Source organism: Gymnoscopelus braueri (genome assembly GCF_963280865.1).
Source record: "Gymnoscopelus braueri genome assembly, chromosome: 20".
NCBI lineage: Eukaryota > Metazoa > Chordata > Actinopteri > Myctophiformes > Myctophidae > Gymnoscopelus > Gymnoscopelus braueri.
The window spans coordinates 3,494,583-3,511,488 of record NC_137622.1 but is presented as its reverse complement, the minus strand read 5'-3'; positions in this window follow the sequence as shown (position 1 = coordinate 3,511,488).

Genomic DNA, 16,906 nt, shown 5'->3' with positions numbered 1-16,906 from the left:
AGAAGTATAGACGATTGAGCTAAAAAGTGTGGGAAGTGCTGGGCTAACAGGTCAGGGGAGGGGGGGGGGTCACACATTAGGGATGAGAGAGCAGCTGAAGTGAAGCTCAGCATCACAGAGCAGGAGAGGAAACAAGATGGAGCTGTGGTGAAGATCTGGAAGAGCACATGATGGGGGCGGTGTCCGCAGAGAAGCCTTTAATGAGTGGAGGAGCGCTTTGGATCGCGCTCTCGCTCTCGCACGCATCTCTCATTCAGTGGTGGAAAAAGTACTCATATGCACATTTCTTACGTAAAAGTATCGATACTGCAATGTAGAAATACTTACTGTTACAAGTAAAAGTCCGGAATAAAAAAATAACTTCAGTAAAAGTACAAAAGTATTGGCATCAAAATGTACTTAAAAGTATCAAAAGTAGAAAGTACTCATTATCCAGAATGTCCCATTTCACAAGGTTTCAAATGTATACAAAAATAGCAGATCTACAAGCTCACAATGTGTCGCATCGCGACACATTGTGAGCTTGTAGATCGGCTTTTTCAAATAGCTGGAATGTATATATATATATATATATATATATATATATATATATATATATATATATATATATATATATATATATATATATATAGGGCTGAAGTGGTTAATGTATGTTTTGAAATAATAATCAAAATCTACAAAGTAACTTGTAATTCAAGTTTTCAAATAATTGTAGCGGAGTAAAAGTAAAATATTTGCCTCTGAGATGTAGTGGAGTAGAAGTAAAAGTGCAGAAAATTGGAACTAGTCCAGTAAAGTAAAAGTACCTAAACATTTACTTAAGTACAGTACTTGAGTAAATGTACTTACTTTACACCACTGCTCTCATTGACACGGTCGATCGAACCGATCACCCGTCGCTGTTGCTTGTTATTAGCACAATAGGCAGAAGATCTGGTCGTCAAAGTCAGAAGTGGCTGACCGACCTTGACTTTGCGGATGACGTCGCACGGATAGCTGAACACATTATCCTCTGCTCAAGAGCTTTCACATCACTAGCGGTGTCGGCAGCCAAAATTGGGCTATAATGCGGAACGCCAAAAAGACAGAATACCTGCTTCTGATCAGCCAACCATCCACTCCATAGGGGCGGCCATAGCTGAGTGGTTAGTGAGCCCGCCTAGGGAGCCAGAGGCCCTGGTTTCCCCAGGTACGATTCCAGGCCACGCCAGCATATGTGTCGATGAAATGAAATTTGTCCCTGAGCAAGACTCTTAACCCCTAATTGCTCACAGGCCCTCATTGGAAACAAGCCCGCAAGGACTTTCATGAACGACCTGTTAAAAGGAATTATCCTTATCCTTATCCATAAACGGCAGTGATATCGAAGAAACTGAGGAATTCAAATACCTCGGATCATACGTTGAGACGTTGAGAAACTCCTCTATCAAGAGGGTACCTATTTCCTATTTGTCTCTATTTATCTGTTTAAGAAAGTAGGTAGCTGATACAGTATATTGCACTTTTACCTTAGCACTAGGTATACTCTTAGTTGCTTGTTTTAGAAGAGAATGCACTTAAGACTTCTGGTGATTAGTAGTTTTCTTGCCTACCTATGTTGAATGCACTTATTGCAAGTCGCTTTGGATAAAAGCGTCTGCTAAATGACTGTAATGTAATGTAATGTAATGTACCAATTGAATGACTTTTAATACATTCTCACAGTTTGGTTTTAACCTTTGACGATGCCTTTTATCCGCAGTCCAAAAAAAAATCGGCCTCGTTCCGGATATAAAAGTTGCCAGGCATTTTGACAGTGTGGAAGGATGTGTGGATTGAGGCCAGTGGTGTAAAGTAAATACATTTACTCAAGTACTGTACTTAAGTACAATTTCGAGGTACTTCTACTTTACTGGAGTATTTACAATTTTCAGTACTTTTACTTCTACTCCACTACATCTCTGAGGCAAATATTTTACTCCACTACAATTATTTGAAAACTTTAGTTACTAGTTACTTTGCAGATATACATGATTACATTATAAAACATACATTAACCACTTTAGCCCTGTTGTAGATCGGCTATTTTCAAACATGTTAGCACTTTCACTTTTGGTACTTTAAGTACATGTTGATACCAATACTTTTGTACTCTTACTCGAGCAAATGTTTTATTCCAGACTTTTACTTGTAACAGAGTACTTCTACATTGCAGTATTGGTACTTTTACTTAAGTAAAACATTTGAGTACTTTTTTCCAGCACTGATTGAGGCGCGGGGGGGGGGGGGGGGGGGGAGAGAGAGAGAGAGAGAGACAGAGAACGATAAAAAGGATGCTCAGCATCACAGCGTCTCTACAGCAGCAGACCTGGGATGTCGTTTTTGGATCAGGTTGGCTCGGGGTCAGCCTTTGATGCGTCAGCGTGGCTGCTGTCAGGGCAGCACGTACGTCCCCTCAGGGAGGACACACACGTCCAACGCTTCTGCCTGCCGGCTGATCAATGCTTCTGAGCAGGCAGATCCTAGATCAGATGGAAGCCTTTAGCACAAAAGGACAGGACACAGGGTTTGTTTTAACCTCGCATCACCAGTCTTTCCACCTCGGAGGAAAGCCTGGTGTCTGTTACTAAAGACCCATATGATCCGGTCTAGGCCACGCCTACTGAAAAAAAAAATGAAAAAAGAATCCTGTTTCCGGATTCTGCCCATCCGGTTTTGCGGTGCTGCTTTGTTTTGGTTCCCCAATCCCTATTAAAATGGAATAGAATTTCCCCGTGGGATAATACAGACGCTAAATAGTCTCCGGATAGTGCACGCACATTTACATTTAAAAAATAAGCTAAACTATGCCGCATCAAGGATTTTATTAGGACGGACCTATTTTGAGGTGAGACGTGTTTCCGGTTCTGCCCATCCGGCCACTTTTAATTTTTTTAACTTCCGCTCCCGACCGGATCATATACCCGAAAAGGAATGGTGCCCCAGGCTAGGTTTGTTTTGTTTTGCTTTGATTTTCCCCCGGTAGGGGAAAGTACACTAAGGGCGCGCTCCCACCAAGAGTTGGCTGGCCGCTGTTTGCAGAATCTGCCAATGCATTGTCAATGCAAATGCGTGGATTCACGCAAGAGCAGATTTTTCCGCTTGTCGCACAGACCTTGCGTTTATCTGCTCTCCGCGACTAAGCATAAAACTGCTGGAGGCAGGCGCTGATTTTCTCCCTCTGTCCAATCGGGTGAGTCGAAGGCGGACCGTCCCAACATTCAGGAAGCAACATGGTGCTCAAGGCAGCAGGCGTTGGCTACGGGGAGAGTCCTGAAAGTGAGTGACAGGCGCGACACTCCTGTTTTTTAGAATCCGCTGGCTGCAAAAAACTGTGGCCGCGCACAACCTGCGTTTAACAGCGGCCAGCCAACTCTTGGTGGGAGCGCGCCCTAAGGGCACAGCCACACCGCACTTTTATTTTACCTCTGGGGCGGAATCTGCCAATGCTTTGTCAATGCATATGCGTGGATTCATGGTCTTGCGCATTTTTTCCAAGAACGTGCCCTAAGTACATTTACTCAGTGATGGAAGTATACTCACATATTTTAATACCACAATGTAGAAATACTCCATTACAAGTAAAAGTCCAGTATTCAAAATGTACTTGAGTAATAGTACAAAAGTATTGGCATCAAAATATACTTAAAGTACCGAAAGGAAAAGTACTCTTTATGCAGAATGTATATAAAATATTTTGAAAATAGCCGATCTACGAGCTTGTAGATCGGCTATTTTCAAATAGCCAAAGTATATAGAGGGCTGGTTAATATACGTTTGAACTACTAGTTACTTCAAAGTAACTAGTAACTATAAAGTTTTAGTGGAGTAAAAAGTACAATATTTGCCTCTGAGATTTAGTGGAGTAGAAGTAAAAGTATTGAAAATTGGAAAGTAAAGTAAAGTAAAGTAAAAAAAAAACCTCTAAATTGTACTTAATTACAGTACTTGAGTAAATGTACTTTACTTTCCACCACTGCATTTACTCAAGTACTTTACTTGAGTGTCTACTGTAGGTAGCTGTGTCAGCTAGCCCTTCGACCACAAGGTCATGGGTTCGATCCCGGGCACAGCCACCTCAGCGTATGAGTAGCACGGCTTGGGCGCGGCAAGTCATGCGGTAAGTACTGGGAGCTGATGGTAGGTGCGGCGCTCCACCTCAGTCATCCATCTCCCAGGGGTCTAGGGCATTGCAGTGGTGGAAAAAGTACTCAGATATTTTACTTGAGTAAAAGTATTAATACTGCAATTTAGAAATACTCCGTTACAAGTAAAAGTCCGGAATTCAACATTTACTTCAGTAAAAGTACAAAGGTATTGGTATCAAACTGTACTTAAAGTACCAAAAGTAAAAGTAGTAAAATGTTTGAAAATAGCAGATCTACAAGCTTGTAGATCTGCTATTTTCAAATAGCCTAGGTATAAAATAGGGCTAAAGTGGTTAATATATGTTTATAATATGATAATTGCAAAGTAACAAGTAACTAAAGCTGTCAAATAATTGTAGTGGAGTACAAGTACAATATTTGCCTCTGAGATGTAGTGGAGTAGAAGTAAAAGTACCGAAAATTGGAAATACTCCAGTAAAGTAAAAAAAATACCTTAAAATTGTACTTAAGTACATTACTTGAGTAAATGCACTTTAGTTACGTTATCCCACTGTAGTTAAAAATAGCATATGCATCCGGGTACAGTATGTACATGAGGTTAGACATAAGGTGCATGAGCATAGCAGCATGCATAGGGTCGCTATACGCCTCAAGGGACAAAAAGTGTAATTGTGAATGGACGAAACGGGCAACTCCAAGTGAACGGTAATCCTCTCTGACCGACGGAGGCACTTGGGAGTTCATCCTTCACGTCACCTTTTTCATTTCAGACCTCACGTCTTATAGCCCCATTAAGACCGGGAAACGGTCACTTTAGATTTCCTTGGGCTATTCCAAAATAGCAGATCTACAAGCTCGTAGCGCGGCACTCTGTGCCACGCTACGAGCTTGTATATCTGCTATTTTTTTGTAATTCTTTGAATATAAATATTTTTAAGCGAACATTTGTAAATACATCTTTGCTTCTGGGGGGTCTCTGAAACAAAATGTTATGAGATATTTATTTTTTATATATATCGTTTAAAGGTAGGGTAAGTGATTTACTTTGGTTAAAATAAGTGTTAAATAGCTCTATATTCTGATAGTACTCATTGCTAAAAGGAGTCTCCCATGTCTCTCCAGCGCTTTATTAAACAGAAAATGCATTTTCAGTGCTCTCTCCTGATTGGCTTAAATGTTGTCACCTACCTGAAAATGTACTATATTCTGTTTACTAAAGAGCTGGAGAGACCCATGTGACCGAACACACGCTATGTAGCAATGATTACTATCAGAATATAGTACTTTAACCTTTTTAACAACAACAAATATATATATATCACTTACCCTACCCTTTAATATATTAGGATTTAGAAAACCTAACTGGGTTAAAGCCGCACCGTCATCTTTAAAAATATCAAGTGGAGAGAATGCTATAGCCGATGCCATGCAGCCCAAACCTTCATTGGAACGAACGCAATAAACTCAGGTGGCTTGACATTAAATAAATGATATTTTCTGCGTGTGTGTGTGTGTGAGTGCGTGTGTGCGTGAGTGCGTGTGCGCGTGCGTGTGTTGCTGCTGTACATGTGTGATGTACTGTAAAAGCCTATTGGAGCATGAAATAAGCTTTCCCAACAGTCTGGCTCGTGTCTCTTGCTATTTCTTAATTAAGTACATTATGCCTTCATCTTTCAAACCATAAATGTGTTCCTGCTAGCTCCTGGCCACAGCTCTCTATCCCTCCCTCATAGTTAGTGGTGGAAGAAGTACTCCATTATTTGTTTCTTTTACTCAAGTAAAAGTAGCAATACCGCAATATAAAAAAAAACACTCTGTTACAAGTAAAAGTCCTGTATTCACAAAATAACTTGAGTAAACTTTCAAAGGTATTGGAATCAAAACATACTTACAGAACCAAAGTGACAGTACTCAAATCTTTTTTCCAAATTTGTCAAGTTTTTCCCCCCAAAAATAACATAAATTATACGTAGCCTGCGAGTTAGTTCTGGCAGATATACTCGAGAGGTTACATCCAGTCTCATTCTATGTGGCTGTTTACAGTGTCATGCAGACCCATACAGTACGTCATACACTGACGTGGCAGTCAGCTGTCCAATCGGGCGGGTTATTTAAGCTCACTTACATCTGTCTTCTGTCTGCTTTGTGTCATGGGTGTTGTCTTGCAGCGTTTGCTCCCACCACCACCCCAGCACCACCAGTGGGCTCTGCTATTGGTTCTGTTCCCCATGGGGGGTTGTTATTATATATCTCCCTGCCCTTAGAGGTTAATGATGGTTGTCTTAATTATGCTGAGCAGGGAGAAAAATGTAGCAGAGCCTGAACACCAAAATAAAATAAAATATTACATCCACTCTTGTATTCTCATTCTATAATATTGGTTCAATATATTTTGTCTATAATATTGGTTCAATCTATTCGTGAGTTATCTGACAGAACTATCTGCTATTTTCGAATATCTAAAGTATAAAATATAGGGCTTAAGTGTTTCATGTATGTTAATGTGTATAACGTATGTATGTTTGTATGAACAACAAATCTAAATCTGTGAAGCAACTTATAGCTAAAACTTAGTAGTAGTATAAAGCATAAAATGGAAATACCATTGCATTGTAGTTTTTTCCCCCTTCTAAATGTTAGAGTAGCCAAAAAAAATTTACCCTTTTTCGTCGTTATGCCAATTAATTTCTCCCCACACACATGTGTGTGTTGTCACTGCTGTCGTATCTTACTGACTCACCTGCCAGTGAGGAGCCCCCACCAGGAGGACGTAGAGCCTTCGCCCTACTCCTCCCGCCCAACACTCCCCGCTGACAGGTGCCGCCCCCCGGCCCGTAGGAGTACGTGCAACGACCGATATCGCCCTCCGCCGAACACGGGCCAATTGTGTTTGTGTAGACGCTCCACAAAGCCGGATGCACCACGGTGGATTCTAACCCACGACCTCCGTGGTGGCGGGCAGTGACTTTACCACTGCGCCACCCGAGCGCCTGACATTGTACTTAAGTACAGTAGCCTACTTGAATAAACTACTGCTATTTCTTAATTAAGTACATCACGCTCATATCTCTAACATCATAAATGAGGTCTGGTAGCTGCTGGCCACATTTCTCTCTCACTGCCTCATAGTTATGGCTGCCTGTGTTAACCCATTCAATCCGGGAACGCATCTGTGTAACAACTTTATCCATATTCTATACTTTGGCTATTCAAAAATCTTGAACATTATTTTGTGCAACTATTTGAATATATATATATTTCTTTTAAAGGGAACATTTGTAACTCAAATCGTTGCTTCCTGGGGGTCCCTGGAACACAATATTTTGAGATGGGGGTCGGCGGCCAAATACATATCATTTTGGGGGTCCTTGACATGAAAAAGTTTGAGAACCACTGATATAGAAACATACGTGTACCAAAAAACTGATAGGGTTTAGAAGACATTTTGTATAATCCCCCAGAAGCAAAGATTTGAGTTACAAATGTTTGCCTTAAAAACAAATATATATGTATATTCAAAGATTTGAACAAGACAAAAAAATCAAAAAAATGACACCGATTATTTCCCAGTCTAAATGGATTAAACTGCTGAGCTATACAGCCTCAGTAATGCAATACTTGGCCACACGTATTAATTAGACACTTTAACTTTAATTCCCTGTGACTGTGGACGGCAGGGCAATTCATTACTGCACGATCCCAAAGACAAATCTTGGAATATGTTTTTATTTATTTTTTCAAATGCCTCGTGCCTTGAAAATATGCTTATTTAGTTGTCTGAGCTGTCAAAACACACACTTCTGCAAGAGATGATTCTCTTATAAATAAGCAAATGGATTCTCTCCTCCCTCCGGGGATGTCTGCGGTTACAGTGAGGCCGGTGTGTGTGTGTGTGTGTGTGTGTGTGTGTGTGTGTGTGTGTGTGTGTGTGTGTGTGTGTGTGTGTGTGTGTGTGTGTGTGTGTGTGTGTGTGTGTGTGTGTGCGCGCGTGTGCGTGTGCGTGTGTGTGTGTGTGTGTGTGTGCGTGCGCACGGTGCTGATGATGTGCGCTATGGTGTGACGTGCCTCGGGGAGGCAGCTTTATGATAAGAAACATATCTGTGTGCAGCACCTGGCTGCTGACAGCATGAGTGACGACAGTGGCGGCCCGCGTGGAGCCCCATTCAATGTCGCCGCCCAAAAAAACTCCCCGTCTTTATAATCAGAGCGAATGAAAGTGGAAGAAGAGGCAGAATGTATGTAGTATACACACGGCCCGTCTGCTTCTTGATGTGTGTGTGTTGTGCGGTTCCCAACCTTCTCCGCATCAGGGCCCACCCACCTGACCACTTTCAATCCATTCGATCCGGGAACGCATCTGTGTCATTTTTAGATGTCTTTGGCAGTTCAAAAATAGCACATCTACAAGCGCCACCGAGTGCCTGCGCCACGAGCTTGTAGGTCTGGTATTTTTTTGAAAAATCGTGAAAATGTGTGCAAATCTTTGAATGTATACTTTTTTAAAGCGAACATTTGTAAAATATTGTTCCAAGAACCCCCCAGAAGCAAAGATCTGAGTTAAAACTGTTTGCTTAAAAAATATATATATTCAAAGATTTGCACAAATTTTCACGATTTTTTAAAAATAGCAGATCTACAAGCTCATAGCGCGGCACTCGGTGCCGCGCTATGAGCTTGTATATCTGCTATTTTTGAATAGCCAAATAACTCTTAAAATGACACAGAGGCGTCCCCGGATTGAATGGGTTAACACAGCAGTCTATCGGCTGTTACATCGTTGTTGTCGGGCAGAAACCTCTTATCTCCTTTTTGTGTTTTTTTTCCCCGTAAATTAACGGCCTACTTGATCATACTACAGCGTCACACAAAGAAAGTAGTATTTTGGAATTTGAATCCTGAAAAGTAAGAGTTTTGGTCATATGAGGTTTCCACCCGACAGAGACTATATGTATTACAATACAATACAAAACATACTACAAAACATAACGGAATAAAGCTAAGTAGAATCATAACGTATATTTACAGAGACAGTAGGGGAGGGGGCGGGGTTCAGGGGATTCTACTAACAAGGTGTTCAAGGAGGGATAAACTATATTCACTTGTATTTTCACTAAATAAATTAGGGAGTCGAGCTCCTTTACGTCTTTTCGTAGGTCGTTCCACGTTTTGGTGGCACGTGTTTACCCATTTTTTACCCAAATTTTGGGGGGAACGAGGTCAGTTGACGAGGTCAGTCTCCAATGGTGTTATGCCTATGTGTGTTATGCCTCACTCCAAGAAGTAGTTGGACAGGTATCTGGGCACTGGTCCTCTGAGCATCTTAGGGCGGTTTCACACTATGGTCCCGGGTGCGCACCCCGGACCACATGGCAGATGTTGTGGTAGTGTGAACGTAGCGAACCGTTCCCCGTAACGCATCACCGTACCGTACTCGAAACCACCTGGGGAGGTAGCCTCGGGTCCGATTGCTGCGCGCTCGGGAACGGAACGTTGCAGTGTGAATCCATCCGTACCAAGAGAAGGAAGTGGACTGCTAATCATATATCCTTTTATATTTTTTATAACTACACATTATTTTAGCTGGGTTATACCTTCTCATAGTTCTACTTGAATGTTGACAAGAAATAATAATCCCGCTAGTGTTTGAGTAGCGCGAGCCGTGAAAAATAATAAACAAAAAACACATGTGTGGCGAACGTATTTATAAGGATAAATACACCAAGGATTAATCCGTGACGTCATACCAAGGATGCGTCCGTGACGCCAATATCATATTAACAGACGACGTTACATTTCGAGGTTTCAAAGACCAGTGCACACACTGCTTTGGTTGTGTATTGTTGATCTGTAGTTATTATAACTCAAGACAACGTCAGGAACACAGTCAAACTTATTTATTCACTTCAGAGTGACTTTTCTTCTGTGAATGACATTCCCTCTCCCAAAGCCCCATAGTCCACAGCGCCCCCATGAGGCACATATTTACCATTACTGTTAAACGAAATGGTTTCGAGTCTTGGCCAGTGTGAATGCTGGCCAGCCAAGCGTACTCGGGAACGATTTGATTCAATCGGACCCAGTGTGAATCCGCCCTTAATAGACCCAATCTGGGAACCCATCCGCCAAATAAAAAAGGAAAAACAGCGCCCTCTGCTGTTTTTTACTCTTTCACTTAGCTCTGGGGGAGCAAAATGGAGCACCCGTACGCAAGGAAACCGGGGTTTTGGTCTGCCTTCAGCCTTTCACTTCCGGTGGTGCGACTATGTTTTCATTCCCACTAACAATATTTCTACACAGAACACTAACACCACTTCTCTCAAAGAACATGGATCGTTTTGGTTATAAGCCCACTTGTTTCTATGATGAAAGAGCAAGTTAAAATGTGAATATCTTTCCGTGGTTTTGTCTGCTCCGAGGACGCTATTGTTAAATTAGTTTCGGTTTGTTTCTCGTGGGGAAGGATCGGTACACACGTAAATCCCGGCCACTACATTTGATTGGGTAAAGCGCGGCCTGCTTCCTGATCTGAAGGCACGCCCACTTGTAGGCCAGTGCGTACGCGATATGACGAACCCCCCCCCCCCCGACAGATTCAAGCGGAGAGCAGAATCTGTTCTTGAGAGATTATACAAGTAAGACGCGCGAACGCGGGAAGCGAACGCAAAAAAAATAAAATAATAATGAAAAGAAATCATCTAAAAAAAAATAACCAATAAAGAAATATATAAAAAATAGAAAAAAATTCTGCGTTAAAAGGAGCATCTTAGAAAAATAGAAATTCACCAAGAAAAAACTTTGAATGTTTTTGAACAATTCAACAAAGTGTTTGAAGTGCCTGTTTCACCCACTTCCGGGGGGCGGAGCCAAAATCCGAGCCCGAAGTATTTGTTCGTAGACCCCCACTTAGGTGGGGGAAGAAAAAGTTTCGGAGCGAATCGGGCACTTTTCATTTAACATGGGGTTTCAATGGGGAGTTTTTAGGAGCCTTCTCCGGGGCGTGGCTTCCGGGGGAAGGGGCGGGCTTAAACGCAACCTTGACAGGTGTGTTCAGTTTTCAAAGACCTTTCATTTGATGTATGGTACGTCTATATTGGACATTTACTTGGCTGCACACAGGGCTGAGGATTTGAGCCACACTGCACACAGAGACACAGACAGAGACATGCACACAGAGATACAGAGATACAGAGACACAACCCAGGCAGAGTTACATAGTAAGCTCCACTTGGTCGGAGGCGCGGCTTCGCCGCGCCTCCTTCCGCGTTCGCAAATAGACCAGACACACACAGATGTTGCACTCTTCTCATCACCAGATGGCCTGTACCACCGGGTTAAGTGGTTCTCAATTTGGAGTCCGGGGACCCCCAGGGGTCCTTGAGGGGGTTCCAGGGCGTTATTATTATTTTCAAAAGATGAAAAAAAGAAAAGAAAAAGGGGAACATTTTAACACCATAAATCTTGTGTGGAGGTATCATGGTGATATAAAGTATACAAGTAGACTTAAACGTAAGCTTTCTACAGCCGGCTGTAGCAGTGCTGTACCAGTCCCAAACCTGCAGTATGGGAACCAGTGCTCAGTGTGTGTCACAACATCAGTCCATCTCTAAGCTCTCTGGATCCTAAACGGATTCTTCCTGAGCAGCCGTGCTTATCCCCTCCAATAGCTCTCCAACAGCAGCTCCCTTTTACCCGTCAGGGGTGGAAGATACTCTGTTTTTTACTAAGGTAAAAGTAAAAAAAAAAGTAAGTAAAAGCAGCAATACCAAAGGAAAAGTCCAGAAAACAGAAGACAGAACAAAAACAGAACAGGGTTTTTCAGAAGTTGGCAAAATGTGTCGAAATCTTTCGAAAATAGACGATCTACAAGCTCTGATAAGATGAAAAAGGGGCTCAGTTAATGTATGTTGTGTAATAATAACTAGGTCTGCAAAGTGACTAGTAACTAAATTGAAATAATTGTAGTCGAGTAAAAAGTACTCGACTACAAGTAGCCTAAATCTGAGATGTAGTGGATTAGACTTGTGAAGTATTAAAATGGAAACCTCAAAATTGTACTTAAGGTAGGGTAAGTAATTTCTTGGTTAAAACTAAAGTTTTTTGTTAAAAGGTTAAAGCACTATATTCTGATAGTAATCATTGCTATAGAGTGTTTCAGTAACAGGGGTCTCCCAGTCTCTCCAGATCTTTGATGAACACAAAATACATTTTCAGGTAGGTGACAAAATGTCAGCCAATCAGGAGAGAGTACCCATTTATCAGCTTAATTTTCATAGTGTTCCAGTTTAAAATGTGTCTGCTCATTTATTTGTGTCATCATCACTTCCAATTTCACTTGTTTAATACTAGAGGTCCGGGCGCCCGCTCGCTAGCCACGCACAGGGCTCTAGCGAGGGCTCGCTTATTTTGGGGTACCAAAATCGTGGGATAAAAATGTAAAAAAAAAAAGAAGTAATTTAAAAAAAAAATACATGGGGGACCCCCTGGGGGTCCGCGGACCCCCTGGGAGTCTTGGGACCCCCGTGAAACTTCGCGGACCCCTTCGGCTGTTTTTTTTTTTTTCATGAAGGTGGTTGCTTGTTTCTGGCGCACATCTGGCAACACTGACCTGTCTGCTTGTCTTTTCCCAACGTGGCAACCCAGACTGCCGAGCGGCTGCGTTGAGACACTGGCGTGTTTTAATGTTTTGTGTGGGATGTGCATGACATATTAGCGTGAGTGTGGTGTGATAGAGAGACATGAGCAAAGTGAAAGCAACGGCGGGGGTTGAAGCGAAGTGGTCGCGTCGCGTGTGTTGTTGTTTTGGGGAGATTTCAATAGCGACTGTGTGGTGTTGCTTTCGGTTTCGCTCGGCGGTGGTCGGTGGCGGTGCTCACGCTAAAGGGAACACAATGGTGTACCCGTAATGTTGTCCGGCTCGCAGTGTTTCGGTTGCGCTCGGCGGTGGTCGGTGCTGACGCTAAGGAACAACATGGTCAACCCGTAATGTTGTGAGTTTGTGCTGGCCGCAATTAATTATGCTCCGAGGAGGCAAATGTGTGGTGAGCAATGAAAAGTAGCCTACGCCACCCGTAAATTAATGGCACGCGTTGTGGCTTGTGTTGTTAGTGACATGTGATATGTTGTTGTTGTGTTTAGTGCGAAACAATGACATGGGAAAATTATGGCTTTTCATCTCTCCAATGTAATATAGGATGTATCCTGTCTGAGTTCTCCATCCTGATTGGATAAAATAGGTACCCTGACCTGAAAATGCATTTTCTGTTTAATAAAGAGCTGGAGAGACAGGGAGACTCCTGTTACTGAACAAACACTATTTAACACTTATTTTAACCAAAGAAAATGCCATACCTTTAAGTACAATACTTGAGTAAATGTACATAGTTACTTTCCACCACTGATTGATTCCTCCTGAACAGCCAAGCCTATCCCCTCCAATCAAGCAGAGCCTCCTTGTACCAGTAGAATCTGTCTTCATGTCTGTCGCTGCGAGGGGAATTAAATGTTCTTTACAGTATCACAAAAAAGCAGCTGTTAATTATCTCTATAGTGGTGTTGGGTAGTAGTAGCGTTGCCACAAGCACCGACTGTCACGTCTGATTTTCTTATGGTCTGATAAACTCTCTTTATGAGCCCGGTTTCCACCTAAAACGCCATCCTCCCTTTGAGCAGCCTGAGCCAAGCTGAAGCTTGTTGTCTCGTTCAGATGAAAACCTCCCCTCAGCCTGGCTGTAGTTCCTTCCTTGCAGTGGTGGGAAGTAACTAAGTACATGTAAGTACTGTACTTAAGTACAATTTTGAGGTATTTGTACTTTACTTGAGTACTTCCAATTTCCAAAACTTTTACTTCTACTCCACTATATCTCAGAGGCAAATATTGTACTTTTACTCCACTACAATAATTTGAAAACTTTGGTTACTATGTTACTTTGTAGATTTTGATTATTATTACAAAACATGCATTAACCACTTCAGCCCTATATACATTTCGGCCATTTGAAAATAGCCGATCTACAAGCTCACAATGCGTCGCATCGCGACGCATTGTGAGCTTGCAGATCTGCTACTTTCAAAAGATTTGTATACAGTTGAAAACTTGGGAACGGGACATTCTGCATAATGAATACTTTTGCTTTTGGTACTTTAGGTACATTTTGATGCTTTACTTTTATACTTTTACTCAAGTACATTTTGAATTCCAGACTTTTACTTGTAACTGAGTACTTGAGTACTTCTACATTGCAGTATCGATACTTTTACTTAAGTAAAACATTAAGAGTACTTTTTCCATCACTGCTCCTGTCCTTCAAATGTCAACAAACCCTGTTGTGTTATTGCCAACGTCTCGCTGCAAACCTGTCACAACACCGCCGTTTTACAATTAAGACGCTTATTAAAACCACACGCACGCACGCACGCACGCACACTGCAGGCACACTGCAACACAGAGACGTGGAATTAAAACACATCTGGTGTGGACGTGGTTTTAGAGCAGTGATTAGCATGTTAAGGACCCACCCACATATGAATAATATGTATTTGGTCGCGAACACCCATCTGAAAATAATGTTTTGCCAGGAACCCTCATACAAGATTTGTGTTGTTGAAATGTAAAAAAGTCTCTGTAAAAAAAAAAGGTCTCTGGAAAAAAGGTCTCTGGAAAAAAAGGTCTCTGGAAAAAAAGGTCTCTGGAAAAAAAGGTCTCTGGAAAATAGCAGATGCGATGCATTGTGAGCTTGCAAATCTTCTATTCTCAAATAGCCAATGTGTATAGGGTTAAAGTGGTTAAACTGATTCTGATGCTAGCTAGATTAACTAATTGCCGATCCCCTGGAACTCCCTCAAGGACCCTTGGGGGTCCCCGGACACCACTTTGAGAACCACAGGTAATAAGAAGGTCACCCAACCCGATCGCCAGAGAACTACGTATGTATGCACGGATCGAGTGCACTTCATTCCGTGGATAGTCGCCTCGAAACCCCGAAATTGCGTGCATATGTACGGCGCTCAGGGACGTGCACAGATAGACTCTAGGTGGTGCTAGAGCACCTGCCCTTTGCCCTCTTGACCAGAAGTGCCCTTTTGAAAAGAAAAAAAAAGTTTTATTTTTTATTTTTTTATTTTTTACAGTATGTAGCCCATGGTGACATCGATCAATTCTGGATTTAAAACTTCTAATATATTAACAATTCCCCAAAATGTGCATTGCAATTTTCTTCTCACACTACTAGGGCAGCTGGCGGTTCCGCGCGCCGCGCAAGGTGCCCTTTTTTTTTTACTTGAGCACCTGCCCCTCAAAATGTCTGTGCACGCCACTGACGGCGCTCCCTTTGTGACAAAACCATTTCGGAGGCGCGCAGTCACAGGCGAACTGTCACCCCGTGAAGGACCACCGAGGGAGCTAAGGCGACCGAGTTGCCGTCCTGAACGGTGTGACGTTCGCCTGTGCCTACTCAGCGCCGTTTGAGTTATGTACCGATAGGCACAGAATCGTAAATTTTGTTGTGGGGACTGCTCTGCTTCCGGGTTTTTCCGGGTTGCGACTGGTTACGCCCATCGTGGGACTCGCCGTACATATGCACGCAATTTCGGGGTTTCTAGGCGACTATCCACGGAATGAAGTGCACTCGATCCGTGCATACATACGTATATCTCTGGAGATCAGGCTGGGTCACCAGTTTGCCTCACCAGTATGTGTTGAAGTGTCCTGAGCAACAGCAGATCTACAAGCTTGTAGCGCGGCACTCTGTGCCGTGCTACGAGCTTGTAGATCTGCTATTTTTGAATAGCCCAAAGACATCTAAAAATGACAAGAGATGCGTTCCCGTCCTTAATAATGGATTCATTCATCACTGCGGCCCCTTTCCGCCGTTTTTATCTCGGCCTGAGCGCGTCATTCTGAACAGAGATAATTCCTATAGTGTCTGCCATCAGAAAGGGAGAATGGGTTAGATCATCATTCTGAAGACAACGGAGGAGAATACCATGGCATGGAACCTTGTACCTTGTACCTTGGTACAAGGTTTCAACCATGGTTGAAACCTTGTACCTCCATATTTCAACTTGTTCTTCTAAAGTGAAAGTGGTTCCAGTCCATCTGTCTGTCTGTGAGTTTTATTCATATTCAACCAATGAACGTTATTAACAAGCAGTGGTGGAAAGTAACTAAGTATATCTACTTAAGTACTGTACTTGAGTACAATTTTGAAGTACTTTTACTTTACTGGAGTATTTCCAATTTGCTTTCCTTTTACTTCTACTTCATTACATCTCAGAGACAAATATTGTACTTTTACTCCACTACAATTATTTGAAAACTTTAGTTACTAGTTACTTTGCAATGGTCAATCATTATATTAGAAAACATACTTTAACCACTTTAGCCCCATCTAAACTTTGGCTTTTTGAAAATAGCAGATCTACAAGCTCATACAATGCGTCACATTGTGAGCTTGTAGATCTGCTATTTTCAAAAGGTTTGTATACATTTGATCAGTGTTGGAATAGTTACTACAACATAGTAATATGTTACTTATTACATATTACTTGTTTAAAAAGTAATGCAGTTACTTTACTTATTACTCCCTGCCAAAAGTAACTAGTTACTTATTACTTAGTTACTTTTTTTTTCTCGCCCCCAGTAATTGCATCCTTTCTCCCCAAAAGACTGACTTTGCATTTTCAACATTAGCAGTTGTTTTTTTTTCTCTTTTCTGCAGCCTACATTGTAAAATCCTCATTGTTGATTTAACTCTGAAAAGTGTTCTGTACACATGACGGGT